This window comes from Solenopsis invicta, chromosome 5 (genome assembly GCF_016802725.1).
Source record: "Solenopsis invicta isolate M01_SB chromosome 5, UNIL_Sinv_3.0, whole genome shotgun sequence".
Lineage (NCBI taxonomy): Eukaryota > Metazoa > Arthropoda > Insecta > Hymenoptera > Formicidae > Solenopsis > Solenopsis invicta.
The window spans coordinates 5027535-5044901 of NC_052668.1; positions in this window are offsets into that span (position 1 = coordinate 5027535).

Below are 17367 nucleotides of genomic sequence, written 5' to 3' on the forward strand. Positions count from 1 at the left end.
TTATTATAAAATGCGCGTCGTAACCGCTCAAATTGTGAAAAACGACTGGAATAACATACGTATTCTTATAATTTAGATTACATTTATTATGGGCAGGATCACGATATTTGCCAGTCAAATGACAGTAATCACGCACCTACCGATTGTCAAGCCACTCGTTACGGGTAAGGCCCATATCTTGTATAAACGGTTTTTCGCATATATGACAATTCGTTGCGTTTAAAAATGCCTCTTTCTGCTGTATAGTTAATTGTTCCATTGGAACATTGTCGGATATTCGGGCTTTCATATCGTGCGCAAGATTTTCTAACTCTTTCGCGAACCACGCGACGCAGTCCTTATCGCGGCGAAAATGATACATCGATAACGCGTCGTCGTACGAGCATTTAACATAGTAAGCTATGCTGTATACCTCGTGGTGTTGATACGCGAAACTCGACGTGTTCTCTGTTTCGTTCTTCTCCATCTTCAATACGCACTCCAAATCAGCGTAAATTACAAATGGTACGCGCTCCTTGTTGTTGTATGAGTCGAATTCTAACCATTTCTGGTCCTCTCTCGGTAGTATGATGGCGCAGTCATTTACTTTCTTGCACTCCGTTTCGTGCGATTGCAATTTTTCTTCAGAGTAGAAGTAATGCAGGCAACTGTAATAAAAAGAAGTATATTTGTACAAAACAATAATTTTAAGTGGTGAAATTTTTTATATTATTACACTTACCGATCGCAAATGTACTTTCTTCCATCATGTTTGTTTAGTTGTGAGCTGACCAGTCGCGACAGGTTCTTAATCCACGCAAAATGACCGTGGCTGACATCGTGTTTATCTTCCACGTAGAAGAGATTGATGTGTTTTTCCTTCTTATCTTCGGTCAGGCGTACCGGTACAACGTATTCTATCTTTTCTTTTCTGTCCAATTCGGTAGTGTACACATTCATCGACACGTCGTTTAAACGTTCAAATTTTCCAATGTCTTTTACTTTCATTGGAAATTGTATATCTTCAAATTTTAAAACACTTGAATATTGCGGGTAAGATGACACTCGGTTTGCATTTCTTTCAGCGGGGTACAGGGCAGCCACCACCGACCACGCGAAACAAGCATTGTCTTGTGATTGCACATTAATTATTGCACGCTTGTCACTTACCGACAGCGGCAATTCGAAGTAACATTCCGCGTGCATAGGATTAAGCTTGTTTATATTCACCATTAAGTTTTGGATTTGGTGTAAAGCCCAGCCGCTATCGCGTTCTTGAAACTCGTCGAGCATCGCTAATATCACTTCGATTACACGCTGCTCGTACCATTCGCGCAAATTTGACGCTCTGTATAGTTCATAGTTCTTCGTCGCGAGACTTTTATTATCGCGCTCATCACGAATGTTTACAAATTTACCGTTGAATACGGTATTCACTTTCACATTTCCATGTTTCGCGATAGCGTCTCGCACTTGCTCGATCACCAAATCACTAGCGCCTTCCAAAAATGCCGCGGTTCAATATAATCGGCGTTTATGACAGCACCCGTAAGAATACGTGACTCAAATCGCGGCCTCGATCTCACACCAGATGAGCGATCTTTTACCACCTGTGCTAGCGTGCGCACCACCTCCAACGTGCACGAAACGTTATTACTTCTGGACAGTCGACGAGAATACGCATACATCGAGAGCCTGGATGTGGATTACGAAGACGTGGATAATTTAAATAATCTAGATGATGCTAATACTTTTCAATGTGGACAACACCGTACGAATAAACATTGTGCAATGCAAAATGTATTCAAACTTTTCAATTGGTGGACACAATTACATGAATACACATATGTAATATACAATATACGATTTTTTTATTCCTTTTCCCACCATTATATTGACGTTTCTCCAACGTTTTTCATATTTCATATTTCATATAGGTTGTTCATGTTTTATATAGGTTGTTCATATTTCGTTTAACGTTCTTATACATGTTTCATTTAGTGTTTCACGTTTCACGTACGTTATGTTTAACATTCTTGTACAACGTTGCTGCGAAAACGTGTAGTGACTTGTAATAACGATGATGATGCAATTATTGAAAAAGGGGAGAAGCATCCCCTCTCCTATAAAAAAAAAAAATTCAGAAGCATAAACGTGTCGAGACATGTTCAAGGCTACCGATTAAATTATTGGAAAGAGGGGGAACTTCCCCTCCTCCTTCTTAGAAAATTCCAGTAATATTAATCACAAAACGTCATATGCAACGTTGTCGAACCGTGAAAAATGTGTCGTGACATGTTCGAGTGATAACAAAGAAATTACTGAAAAGAGAGGGACTTTCCCTTCTCGATCTTAAAAAATTCCAGAACTATTAATCGCAAAAAGCCTCACAATTTGCAATCAGTCTTGCATCAGTTGCTCGTGCGAACGGTTCAGACAACGCAACGCTCTTGAAATAAGCGCAATGGCACTTTATTACGTTCCGATTGAAGTGTGCGATAAACCGTAAGTATCATTTTATACATACAAATTATATTTTACTTAATTACTTTTTATTGTACGTTTCACTCATCTCCGTTTCTTTTCAGCACGTCTTCAGATTCGCGGTATATGCCGCGCATTCTAGGCAGAAGGTTCCCGTTAACCTTAACATCATACAAATGGATTGATATTGACATCAGCGTGACATCAGTTTCATGCTCCGTGGAGATATCGCTCGGCGATACACGCGGCAACCGGATTATTCTACCATACAGAACATGGAAAACTCTGATCGAGAAACGTGTTGACATCGAGCGATTCGTCCAGTCAACGGAGACATCATCATCGTTAACGATACACGACCTTAACGTGCAACTTGTTAAACTGAACGATCAGAGTATTGTTAAATTAACGTTACACAATGCATGTATTTATCTCAAGCCTGCAACCGTGTTATTCTTATACGAGCTAGAGCATTGCATTGAACATGTATATTTTACGTTGTATCAAAGCATTGCTATCGTGACTGAGAAATTTAAATATTTCGTAAACTTTTTGCGTCAAAACTGTGTCGTGAATAAACGCGAAGCTGTACATACGTTGCGCAAATCTTACGATAAGAGTTCGCAGATCGAGTGCGAATTAATTGCTTATGCTATTGATATTATTGTACACGATGCATTGCATACTGAATAAATAAATGTATTTAAAACATACGTTCTAAAATTATTTTTTCTCATCATTTCCACATTATAAAATATTATATGGTTCTAGCTTTCCCTCTCCCAGCATCCTCCATCCCCACAGTTGGAAGGAAGAGGAACTTCCCCTTTTCCTTCTTAAAAAAAAATTCAGAAACCTTAATCGCAAAAAGCGTCACAATTTGCAATCCGTATTACATCAGTTGCTCGTTCGAACGGCTCAGACAATGCATCGCTCTAGAAATAAGCTGGCGTCAATGTATTAAATATATATATATATATATATATATATATATACACACTAGCCAACATACAGTTGCGGCGTATGTTTCATCTTATTTCTTTGACCGTCATACAATACTTTCGAGATTAGACGCAACTGTAAATACGCGCTGCGACGGAGGACGCTCTCGCACAGCCCTTTATTCCTCAGTCGTAGCCGTGCTCTCAATCCGTGAGGTACTTCGCCGCAAGTGAGTGATCTTAAGTGCGTGTCAAAATTAAAAAAAAAAAAATGAATCCGAATAAGGAAGATCAAAACCTACAGAAGGATGAGAAAGAGGAAAAAGGGGAAGAGGGACAGCAAGAATTGGAGGAGGAGGAAAAAGAGAAAGAAGAGGTGGAGGAGAAGAAAGAAGAGGTGGAGGTGGAGGAGGAAGAACTACTTGCCGAATGTCGAGAAAATTACAATATGCTAAAATATCTCAGACATATTCTTCCCGAAGATATATTAAGAGACAACATGTTTAATGTTGAAAGATCTGAGATGCTCGATATCTGCGGGGAGGAGGTGGACGAGGACGATGATGATGAAAGACATTATTAGCGGTGGTGGAGTGGTGGTGGAGTGGTGATGTGGTGGTGATGGAGGCGGCGGGGTGGTGGTCGCGGCGGCGGTGGCAGAAAGGTGATGGCGGGCCGCTGCGCTATCGATGGGGGTGGAGGCAAGTGAAGAAGGTGAGTCTCAAAAATATTTTTATATATATCCTTTGTCTCGCGCGGCGGCGGCGGCGGCGACAAAGGACAGTTCCGCGAATAATCACCGCGAATTTCAAAGGTGACGTCAGGCCCGCGATATTGCCCTGCGGTGACGTCAGGCCCGCGAATTATATACACTACTCAAAAGAAAATAGGGAACACTTTCCAGACACCAAAAATTAGGCTATTTTCAAATGACTGTAACTCGGTGAAAAATCATCGTAGATAAAAAATAAAAAAAGCATTTTGAAGCTTGAAGATCCAACTTTAACGCTCTATCAGCAGATTTTCAAAATTCTTTTAACTTCCTTGTCTTATGCAGTAAAAAAGCACACCCTGTTTTGTTCCTTAAAATTTCGTATTTTTGACACTTTGCAGCTCGACCAACAAATTTTTTTCGAACAATTCAAGTAAAGCTTCATAAACTACAACATTTTGCCTACAAAATGCTTTTTTTAAAATTTCTCTACGATTTTTTTTGACCGAGTTACGCTACTTTGAAGCTAAACCTGCATTTTTTACAAATGATATCCGTACTCCGTGAAAAATCATCGTAGACAAAAAATCAAAAAACCATTTTAAAGCTCGAAGTTCCAGCTTTAACATGCTGTTAATGGTTTTCAAAAATTTTCTCAATTTCTTAGTACTATGCCCCAAAAAAGATACACTGTTTTTTCCTTAAAATAACGTATTTTTAACAGCCTGTAGCTCAATAAAAAAATTTTTCTCGACAAATCCAATGCAAGTGCCATAAAGTATGACATTTTCTCTACAAAATGCTTTTTTTAAAGTTTTCTCTACGATTTTTTTTGACCTAGTTACAAGACTTTGAAGATATACATTTTTTACAGTACATTTTTCCGAAAAATGACGTCTACCGCCGACATCAGCATTACCCAATGTGCACCACGTGGAGTTTGTCGGTCGGATTTTTGCACATCGTGTGTGTGTGTGTGTGTGAGTGTGAGTGTGTGGTGTGTGTGTGTGTGTGTGTGTGTGTGTGTGTGTGTGTGTGTGTGTGTGTGTATGTATGTATCACAGCAGAGATAAGGACCCCGCAGTTCGTCACTTCTGCAGTATTTAATGACTCCAAACCCTCTCTGCTGTGTGTGTATGCGCTCGCGCGCATGAGAGTTCAATAGTGTGTATTTCCTCCTCTCTGATCAATTACTGCTTGCAAGCGTTCTCGCATATTTATACATCTTGCAATACGATCTTGCGGAATGTTGTGCCAAATTTCCGTTAAAATTTCTCCCAATTCTTCTAAATTTCGCGGCTGTTCCTCGCGACGCCTTAATCGTCGTTCCATTTCATCCCAAATGTGCTCGATTGGATTTAAGTCCGGGCTATTGGCGGGATGATTTAACAGTCTAATTGCGTGTCGTTGAAAAAAACGTCGCGTTATATTCGCCGTATGAGGTCGAGCGTTGTCCTGCATAAAAATAAAGTTCCGACAGGTTCGATTTAATAGCAAAACGTGTGGTCGTAGAATATCGTTGATATAACGAACACCCGTCATTGCCGGAGGTGGCAGGATCACTAGATCACTTCGTCTTGTAAGTGATATACACCCCCACACCATCACGGAACCGCCGTTGTAGGATCGTATTGGCATAACGCAACGTCGATCATAGCGTTCATTTCGTCGACGCCAAGTACGAGAACGCTTGCAAGCAGTAATTGATCAGAGAGGAGGAAATACACACTATTGAACTCTCATGCGCGCGAGCGCATACACACACAGCAGAGAGGGTTTGGAGTCATTAAATACTGCAGAAGTGACGAACTGCGGGGTCCTTATCTCTGCTGTGATACATACATACACACACACACACACACACACACACATACACACACACACACACACACACACACACTCACACTCACACACACACACACACGATGTGCAAAAATCCGACCGACAACCTCCACGTGGTGCACATTGGGTAATGCTGATGTCGGCGGTAGACGTCATTTTTCGGAAAAATGTACTGTAAAAAATGTATATCCTCAAAGTCTTGTAACTCGGTCAAAAAAAATCGTAGAGAAAACTTTAAAAAAAGCATTTTGTAGAGAAAATGTCATACTTTATGGCACTTGCATTGGATTTGTCGAGAAAAATTTTTTTATTGAGCTACAGGCTGTTAAAAATACGTTATTTTAAGGAAAAAACAGTGTATCTTTTTTGGGGCATAGTACTAAGAAATTGAGAAAATTTTTGAAAACCATTAACAGCATGTTAAAGCTGGAACTTCGAGCTTTAAAATGGTTTTTTGATTTTTTGTCTACGATGATTTTTCACGGAGTACGGATATCATTTGTAAAAAATGCAGGTTTAGCTTCAAAGTAGCGTAACTCGGTCAAAAAAAATCGTAGAGAAATTTTAAAAAAAGCATTTTGTAGGCAAAATGTTGTAGTTTATGAAGCTTTACTTGAATTGTTCGAAAAAAATTTGTTGGTCGAGCTGCAAAGTGTCAAAAATACGAAATTTTAAGGAACAAAACAGGGTGTGCTTTTTTACTGCATAAGACAAGGAAGTTAAAAGAATTTTGAAAATCTGCTGATAGAGCGTTAAAGTTGGATCTTCAAGCTTCAAAATGCTTTTTTTATTTTTTATCTACGATGATTTTTCACCGAGTTACAGTCATTTGAAAATAGCCTAATTTTTGGTGTCTGGAAAGTGTTCCCTATTTTCTTTTGAGTAGTGTATATTATGTCGGTTCTAACTCGGAAGCAATGAGGGTCCCCCACCCCCCCTAATCCCACCCTATCTACTTACATAAACAAATAACGGTTATTACTATCTACATGAATAGATAACGGTTATCACTGTTTATGTAAACAGATAAGGGTAAGTCCCGCCGCACCTACATTTTCCTCCGCGCACCTCACCGCCCCGCGTTGCTCCATAGTTAGAACCGGCAAAGTCATACTACTCGATATCTCACGTGTTTTACGTTAAAACACGTCCAACAAGCGTTGATCTGCACCAGAAACATAACTATTGATGTTCCCAGCACGAATTGCAAATGAATCGTTTTCTATGCGTTATCTTACGTGCTTTACGTTAAAAATCGTCAAACAGGAGTGGATCTGCATCAGATACGTAACTCTTGAATTTCCCGGCGCGAATTGCAAATGAATCGTTATCTATGCGATATCTCACGTGTTTTACGTTAAAAAGCGTCAAACAAGCGTTGATCTGCATCAGAAGCATAACTATTGAAGTTCCCAGCGCGAATAGCAAACGAATCGCTATCTATGCGATATCTCATGTGTTTTACGTTAAAAAGCGTCGAACAAGCGTTGATCTGCATCAAAAACATAACTATTGATGTTCCCAGCACGAATTGCAAATGAATCGTTATCTATGCGATATCTTACGTGTTTTACGTTAAAAAGCGTCAAACAAGCGTGGATCTGCAACAGAAACGTAACTATTGAATTTCCCAGCGCGAAATGCAAATGAATCGTTATTTATGCGATATCTCACGTGTTTTACGTTAAAAAGCGTCGAACAAGCGTTGATCTGCATCAGAAACATAACTATTGAAGTACCCAGCGCGAATTGCAAACGAATCGCTATCTATGTGATATCTCACGTGTTTTTGCGTTAAAATGCTTCAAACAAGCGTTGATCTGCATCAGAAACGTAACTATTGAAGTTCCCAGCGCGAATTGCAAACGAATTGCTATCTATGCGATATCTCACGTGTTTTACCTTAAAATGCTTCAAACAAGCGATGATCTGCATCAGAAACGTAACTCTTGAATTTTCCAGCGCGAATTGCAAATGAATCGTTATCTATGCGATATCTCACGTGTTTTACGTTAAAAAGCGTCGAACAAGCGTTGATCTGCATCAGGAACACAACTATTGAAGTTCCCAGCGCGAATTGCAAACGAATCGCTATCTATGTGATATCTCATGTGTTCTACGTTAGAACACGTCAAACAAGCGTTGATCTGCATCAGACACGTAACTATTGAAGTTCCCAGTTGGAATTGCAAATGAATCGTTATCTATGCGATATCTCACGTGTTTTACGTTAAAAAGCGTCGAACAGGCGTTGATCTGCATCAGAAACATAACTATTGAAGTTCCCAGCGCGAATTGAAAACGAATCGCTATCTATGCGATATCTCACTTGTTTCACGTTAAACTGCTTCATACAAGCGTTGATCTGCATCAGAAACGTAACTATTGTATTGCCCATCGCGAATTGCAAATGAATCGTTATCTATTCGATATCTCACGTGTTTTACGTTAAAAAGCGTCAAACAAGCGTTGATCTGCATCAGAAACATTACTATTGAAGTTCCCAGCGCGAATTGCAAATGAATCGTTATCTATGTTATATCTCACGTATTCTACGTTAAAACACGTCAAACAAGCGTTGATCTGCATCAGAAACGTAACTATTGGAGTTCCCAGCTCGAATTGCAAATGAATCGTTATCTATGCGATATCTCACGTGTTTTACGTTAAAAAACGTCGCACAAGAGTTGATCTGCATCTGAAACATAGCTATTGAATTTCCCAGCGCGAATTGTAGACGAATCGCTATCTATGCGATATCTCACGTGTTTTACCTTAAAATGCTTCAAACAAGCGATGATCTCCATCAGAAACGTAACTCTTGAATTTTCCAACGCGAATTGCAAATGAATCGTTATCTATGCGATATCTCACGTGTTTTACGTTAAAAAGCGTCGAACAAGCGTTGATCTGCATCAGGAACACAACTATTGAAGTTCCCAGCGCGAATTGCCATCGAATCGCTATCTATGCGATATCTCACGTGTTTTACGTTAAAATGCTTCAAACAAGCGATGATCTGCATCAGAAACGTAACTATTGAATTTCCCAGCGCTAATTGCATATGAATCGTTATCTATGCGATATCTCACGTGTTTTACGTTAAGAAGCGTCGAACAAGCGTTGATCTGCATCAGAAATATAACTATTCAATTTCCCAGCGCGAATTGCAAACGAATCGCTATCTATGCGATTTCTCACGTGTTTTACGTTAAAATGCTTCAAACAAGCTTTGATCTGCATCAGAAACGTAACTATTGAATTTCCCAGCGCGAATTACAAAGGAATCGTTATCTATGCGATATCTTACATGTTTTACGTTAAAAAGCGTCAAACAAGCCTTGATCTGCATCAGAAACGTAACTATTGAAGTTCCCTGCGTGAATTGCAAATGAATCGTTATATATGCGATATCTCACGTGTTTTACGTTAAATAGCGTCGAACAAGCGTTGATCTGCATCAGAAACATAACTATTGAAGTTCCAAGCGCGAGTTGCAAACGAATCGCTATCTATGCGATATCTCACGTGTTCTACGTTAAAAAGCGTCAACCAAGCGTTGATCTGCATCAGAAACAAAACTATTGAAGTTCCCTTCGCGAATTGCAAATGAATCGTTATCTATGCGATATTTCACGTGTTTTACGTTAAAAAGCGTCGAATAAGCGTTGATCTGCATCAGAAACATAACTATTGAAGTTCCCAGCTCGAATTGTAAACGAATCGTTATCTATGCGATGTCTCACGTGTTTTACGTTAAAAAGCTTCAAACAAGCGTGGATCTTCATCAGAAACGAAACTATTGACGTTTACAGCGAGAATTGCAAATGAAACGTTATCTATGCGATATCTCACGTGTTTTACGTTAATAAGCGTCAAACAAGCGTTGATCAGCTTTAGAAACGAAACTATTGAAGTAACCAGGACGAATTGCAAATGAATCGTTATCTGTGCGATATCTCACGTGTTTTACGTTAAAAAGCGTAGAACAAGCGTTGATCAGCAACAGAAACTTAACTATTGAAGTTCCCAGCGCGAATTGCAAACGAATCGCTATCTATGCAATATCTCACGTGTTTTACGTTAAAAAGCGTCAAACAAGCGTGGATCTGCATCAGAAACGAAACTATTGAAGTTCCCTGCGCGAATTGCAAATGAATAGTTATCTATGCGATATCACACGTGTTTTACGTTAAAAAGCGTCGAACAAGCATTGATCTGCATCAGAAAGTAACTATTGAATTTCCCAGCTCAAATTGCAAACGAATCGATATCTATGCGATATCTCACGTGTTTTACGTTAAAAAGCGTCGAACAAGCGTTGAACTGCATCACGAACACAACTATTGAAGTTCCCAGCGCGAATTGCAAACGAATCGCTATCTTTGTGATATCTCACGTGTTCTACGTTAAAACACGTCAAACAAGCGTTGATCTGCATCAGAAACGTAACTATTGAAATTCCCAGGTGGAATTGCAAATGAATCGTTATCTATGCGATATATCACGTGTTTTACGTTAAAAAGCGTCGAACAGGCATTGATCTGCATCAGAAACATAACTATTGAAGTTCCCAGCGCGAATTGCAAACGAATCGCTATCTATGCGATATCTCACTTGTTTAACGTTAAAATGCTTCATACAAGCGTTGATCTGCATCAGAAACGTAACTATTGTATTGCCCATCGCGAATTGCAAATGAATCGTTATCTATTCGATATCTCACGTGTTTTACGTTAAAAAGCGTCAAACAAGCGTTGATCTGCATCAGAAACATTACTATTGAAGTTCCCAGCGCGAATTGCAAATGAATCGTTATCTATGTTATATCTCACGTGTTCTACGTTAAAACACGTCAAACAAGCGTTGATCTGCATCAGAAACGTAACTATTGAATTTCCCAGGGCGAATTGCAAATGAATCCTTATCTATGCGGTATCTCACGTGTTTTACGTTAAAAAGCGTCGAACAAGCGTTGATCTGCATCAGAAACGTAACTATTGAAGTTCCCAGCGCGAATTGCAAACGAATCGCTGTCTATGCGATATCTCACGTGTTTTACGTTAAAATGCTTCAAACAAGCGTTGATCTGCATCAGAAACGTAACTATTGAATTTCCCAGCGCGAATTGCAAATGAATCGTTATCTATGCGATATCTCACGTGTTTTATCCTAAAAAGCGTCGAACAAGCGTTGATCTGCATCAGAAAAATAACTATTGAAGTTCCCAGCGCGAATTGCAAACGAATCGCTATCTATGCGATATCTTACGTATTTTACGTTAAAAAGCGTCAAACAAGCGTGGATCTGCATCAGAAACGAAACTATTGAAGTTCCCTGCACGAATAACAAATGAATCGTTATCTATTTAATATCTCACGTGTTTTACGTTAAAACACGTCAAACAAGCGTTGATCTGCATGAGAAACGTAACTATTGAAGTTCCCATCTCGAATTGCAAATGAATCGTTATCTATGCGATATCTCACGTGTTTTACGTTAAAATACGTCGCACAAGATTTGATCTGCATCTGAAACATAGCTATTGAATTTCCCAGCGCGAATTGTAGACGAATCGCTATCTATGCGATATCTCACGTGTTTTACCTTAAAATGCTTCAAACAAGCGACGATCTGCATCAGAAACGTAACTCTTGAATTTTCCAGGGCGAATTACAAATGAATCGTTATCTATGCGATATCTCACGTGTTTTACGTTAAAAAGCGTCTAACAAGCGTTGATCTGCATCAGGAACACAACTATTGAAGTTCCCAGCGCGAATTGCCATCGAATCGCTATCTATGCGATATCTCACGTGTTTTACGTTAAAATGCTTCAAACAATCGTTGATCTGCCTCAAAAACGTAACTATTGTATTGCCCAGCGCGAATTGCAAATGAATCGTTATCTATGCGATATCACACGTGTTTTACGTTAAAAAGCGTCGAACAAGCATTGATCTGCATCAGAAACGTAACTATTGAAGTTCCCAGCGTGAATTGCAAACGAATTGCTATCTCTGCGATATCTCACGTGTTTTACCTTAAAATGCTTCAAACAAGCGATGATCTGCATCAGAAACGTAACTCTTGAATTTTCCAGCGCGAATTGCAAATGAATCGTTATCTATGCGATATCTCACGTGTTTTACGTTAAAAAGCGTCGAACAAGCGTTGATCTGCATCAGGAACACAACTATTGAAGTTCCCAGCGCGAATTGCAAACGAATCGCTATCTATGTGATATCTCACGTGTTCTACGTTAAAACACGTCAAACAAGCGTTGATCTGCATCAGAAACGTAACTATTGAAGTTCCCAGTTGGAATTGCAAATGAATCGTTATCTATGCGATATCTCACGTGTTTTACGTTAAAAAGCGTCGAACAGGCGTTGATCTGCATCAGAAACGTAACTATTGAAGTTCCCAGCGCAAATTGCAAACGAATCGCTATCTATGCGATATCTCACGTGTTTTACGTTAAAATGCTTCAAACAAGCGTTGATCTGCATCAGAAACGTAACTATTGAATTTCCCAGCGCGAATTGCAAATGAATCGTTATCTATGCGATATCTCACGTGTTTTATCCTAAACAGCGTCGAACAAGCGTTGATCTGCATCAGAAAAATAACTATTGAAGTTCCCAGCGCGAATTGCAAACGAATCGCTATCTATGCGATATCTTACGTATTTTACGTTAAAAAGCGTCAAACAAGCGTGGATCTGCATCAGAAACGAAACTATTGAAGTTCCCTGCACGAATAACAAATGAATCGTTATCTATTTAATATCTCACGTGTTTTACGTTAAAACACGTCAAACAAGCGTTGATCTGCATGAGAAACGTAACTATTGAAGTTCCCAGCTCGAATTGCAAATGAATCGTTATCTATGCGATTTCTCACGTGTTTTACGTTAAAAAACGTCGCACAAGAGTTGATCTGCATCTGAAACATAGCTATTGAATTTCCCAGCGCGAATTGTAGACGAATCGCTATCTATGCGATATCTCACGTGTTTTACCTTAAAATGCTTCAAACAAGCGATGATCTGCATCAGAAACGTAACTCTTGAATTTTCCAGCGTGAATTGCAAATGAATCGTTATCTATGCGATATCTCACGTGTTTTACGTTAAAAAGCGTCGAACAGTCGTTGATCTGCATCAGAAATATAACTATTGAATTTCCCAGCGCGAATTGCAAACTAATCGCTATCTATGCGATATCTCACTTGTTTAACGTTAAAATGCTTCATACAAGCGTTGATCTGCATCAGAAACGTAACTATTGTATTGCCCATCGCGAATTGCAAATGAATCGTTATCTATTCGATATCTCACGTGTTTTACGTTAAAAAGCGTCAAACAAGCGTTGATCTGCATCAGAAACATTACTATTGAAGTTCCCAGCGCGAATTGCAAATGAATCGTTATCTATGTTATATCTCACGTATTCTACGTTAAAACACGTCAAACAATCGTTGATCTGCATCAGAAACGTAACTATTGAATTTCCCAGCGCGAATTGCAAATAAATCGTTATCTACGCGGTATCTCACGTGTTTTACGTTAAAAAGCGTCGAACAAGCGTTGATCTGCATCAGAAACATAGCTATTGAATTTCCCAGCGCGAATTGTAGGCGAATCGCTATCTATGCGATATCTCACGTGTTTTACCTTAAAATGCTTCAAACAAGCGATGATCTGCATCAGAAACGTAACTCTTAAATTTTCCAGCGCGAATTGCAAATGAATCGTTATCTATGCGATATCTCACGTGTTTTACGTTAAAAAGCGTCGAACAAGCGTTGATCTGCATCAGAAACGTAACTATTGAAGTTCCCAGCGCGAATTGCAAATGAATCGTTATCTATGTTATATCTCACGTATTCTACGTTAAAACACGTCAAACAAGCGTTGATCTGCATCGGAAACATAACTATTGAAGTTCCCAGCGCGAATTGCAAATGAATCGTTATCTATGCGATATCTCACGTGTTTTACGTTCAAAGCGTCGAACAAGCGTTGATCTGCATCAGAAACGTTACTATTGAAGTTCCAAGCGCGAATTGCAAACGAATCGCTATCTATGCGATATCTCACGTGTTCTACGTTAAAAAGCGTCAACCAAGCGTTGATCTGCATAAGAAACGAAACTATTAAAGTTCCCTGCGCGAATTGCAAATGAATCGTTTTCTATGCGATATCTCACGTGTTTTACGTTAAAAAGCGTCGAACAAGCGTTGATCTGCATCAGAAACATAACTATTGATGTTCCAAGCACTAATTGCAAATGAATCGTTATCTATGCGATATCTTACGTGTTTTACGTCAAAAAGCGTCAATCAAGCGTGGATCTGCATCAGAAACGAAACTATTGAAGTTCCCTTCGCGAATTGCAAATGAATCGTTATCTATGCGATATTTCACGTGTTTTACGTTAAAAAGCGTCGAATAAGCGTTGATCTGCCTCAGAAACATAACTATTGAAGTTCCCAGCGCGAATTGTAAACGAATCGTTATCTATGCGATATCTCACGTGTTTTACGTTAAAAAGCTTCAAACAAGCGTGGATCTTCATCAGAAACGAAACTATTGACGTTTACAGCGAGAATTGCAAATGAAACGTTATCTATGCGATATCTCACGTGTTTTACGTTAATAAGCGTCAAACAAGCGTTGATCAGCATTAGAAACGAAACTATTGAAGTAACCAGGACGAATTGCAAATGACTCGTTATCTGTGCGATATCTCACGTGTTTTACGTTAAAAAGCGTAGAACAAGCGTTGATCAGCATCAGAAACTTAACTATTGAAGTTCCCAGCGCGAATTGCAAACGAATCGCTATCTATGCGATATCTCACGTGTTTTACGTTAAAAAGCGTCAAACAAGCGTGGATCTGCATCAGAAACGAAACTATTGAAGTTCCCTGCGCTAATTGCAAATGAATCGTTATCTATGCGATATCACACGTGTTTTACGTTAAAAAGCGTCGAACAAGCATTCATCTGCATCAGAAAGTAACTATTGAATTTCCCAGCTCAAATTGCAAACAAATCGCTATCTATGCGATATCTCACGTGTTTTACGTTAAAAAGCGTCGAACAAGCGTTGATCTGCATCAGGAACACAACTATTGAAGTTCCCAGCGCGAATTGCAAACGAATCGCTATCTATGTGATATCTCACGTTTTCTACGTTAAAACACGTCAAACAAGCGTTGATCTGCATCAGAAACGTAACTATTGAAGTTCCCAGTTGGAATTGCAAATGAATCGTTATCTATGCGATATATCACGTGTTTTACGTTAAAAAGCGTCGAACAGGCGTTGATCTGCATCAGAAACATAACTATTGAAGTTCCCAGCGCGAATTGCAAACGAATCGCTATCTATGCGATATCTCACTTGTTTCACGTTAAAATGCTTCATACAAGCGTTGATCTGCATCAGAAACGTAACTATTGAATTTCCCAGCGCGAATTGCAAATGAATCGTTATCTATGCGATATCTCACGTGTTTTACCCTAAAGAGCGTCGAACAAGCGTTGATCTGCATCAGAAAAATAACTATTGAATTTCCCAGCGCGAATTGCAAACGAATCGCTATCTATGCGATATCTCACGTGTTTTACGTTAAAATGCTTCAAACAAGCGTTGATCTGCATCAGAAACGTAACTATTGAATTTCCCAGCGCGAATTGCAAATGAATCGTTATCTATGCGATATCTCACGTGTTTTACCATAAAAAGCGTCGAACAAGCGTTGATCTGCATCAGAAAAATAACTATTGAATTTCCCAGCGCGAATTGCAAACGAATCGTTATCTATGCGGTATCTCACGTGTTTTACGTTAAAAAGCGTCGAACAAGCGTTGATCTGCATCAGAAACATAACTATTGATGTTCCAAGCACTAATTGCAAATGAATCGTTATCTATGCAATATCTTACGTGTTTTACGTCAAAAAGCGTCAATCAAGCGTGGATCTGCATCAGAAACGAAACTATTGAAGTTCCCTTCGCGAATTGCAAATGAATCGTTATCTATGCGATATCTCACGTGTTTTACGTTAAAAAGCGTCGAACAAGCGTTGATCTGCATCAGAAACATAACTATTGAAGTTCCCAGCGCGAATTGCAAACGAATCGTTATCTATGCGATATCTCACGTGTTTTACGATAAAAAGCTTCAAACAAGCGTGGATCTTCATCAGAAACGAAACTATTGACGTTTACAGCGAGAATTGCAAATGAAACGTTATCTATGCGATATCTCACGTGTTTTACGTTAATAAGCGTCAAACAAGCGTTGATCAGCATTAGAAACGAAACTATTGAAGTAACCAGGACGAATTGCAAATGAATCGTTATCTGTGCGATATCTCACGTGTTTTACGTTAAAAAGCGTAGAACAATCGTTGATCAGCAACAGAAACTTAACTATTGAAGTTCCCAGCGCGAATTGCAAACGAATCGCTATCTATGCAATATCTCACGTGTTTTACGTTAAAAAGCGTCAAACAAGCGTGGATCTGCATCAGAAACGAAGCTATTGAAGTTCCCTGCGCGAATTGCAAATGAATAGTTTTCTATGCGATATCACACGTGTTTTACGTTAAAAAGCGTCGAAGAAGCATTGATCTGCATCAGAAAGTAACTATTGAATTTCCCAGCTCAAATTGCAAACGAATCGCTATCTATGCGATATCTCACGTGTTTTACGTTAAAAAGCATCAAACAAGCGTGGATCTGCATCAGAAACGAAACTATTGAAGTTCCCTGCGCAAATTGCAAATGAGTCGTTCTCTATGCGATATCTCACGTGTTTTACGTTAACAAGCGTCGAACAAGCGTTGATCTGCGTCAGAAACATAACTATTCAATTTCCCAGCGCGAATTGCAAACGAATCGCTATCTATGCGATTTCTCACGTGTTTTACGTTAAAATGCTTCAAACAAGCTTTGATCTGCATCAGAAACGTAACTATTGAATTTCCCAGCGCGAATTACAAAGGAATCGTTATCTATGCCATATCTTACGTGTTTTACGTTAAAAAGCGTCAAACAAGCCTTGATCTGCATCAGAAATGTAACTATTGAATTTCCCTGCGTGAATTGCAAATGAATCGTTATCTATGCGATATCTCACGTGTTTTACGTTAAAAAGCGTCGAACAAGCGTTGATCTGCATCAGAAACATAACTATTGAAGTTCCCAGCGCGAATTGCAAATGAATAGTTATCTATGCGATATCTCACGTGTTTTACGTTAAAAAGCGTCGAACAAGCGTTGATCTGCATCAGAAACGTTACTATTGAAGTTCCAAGCGCGAATTGCAAACGAATCGCTATCTATGCGATATCTCACGTGTTTTACGTTAAAAAGCGTCAACCAAGCGTTGATC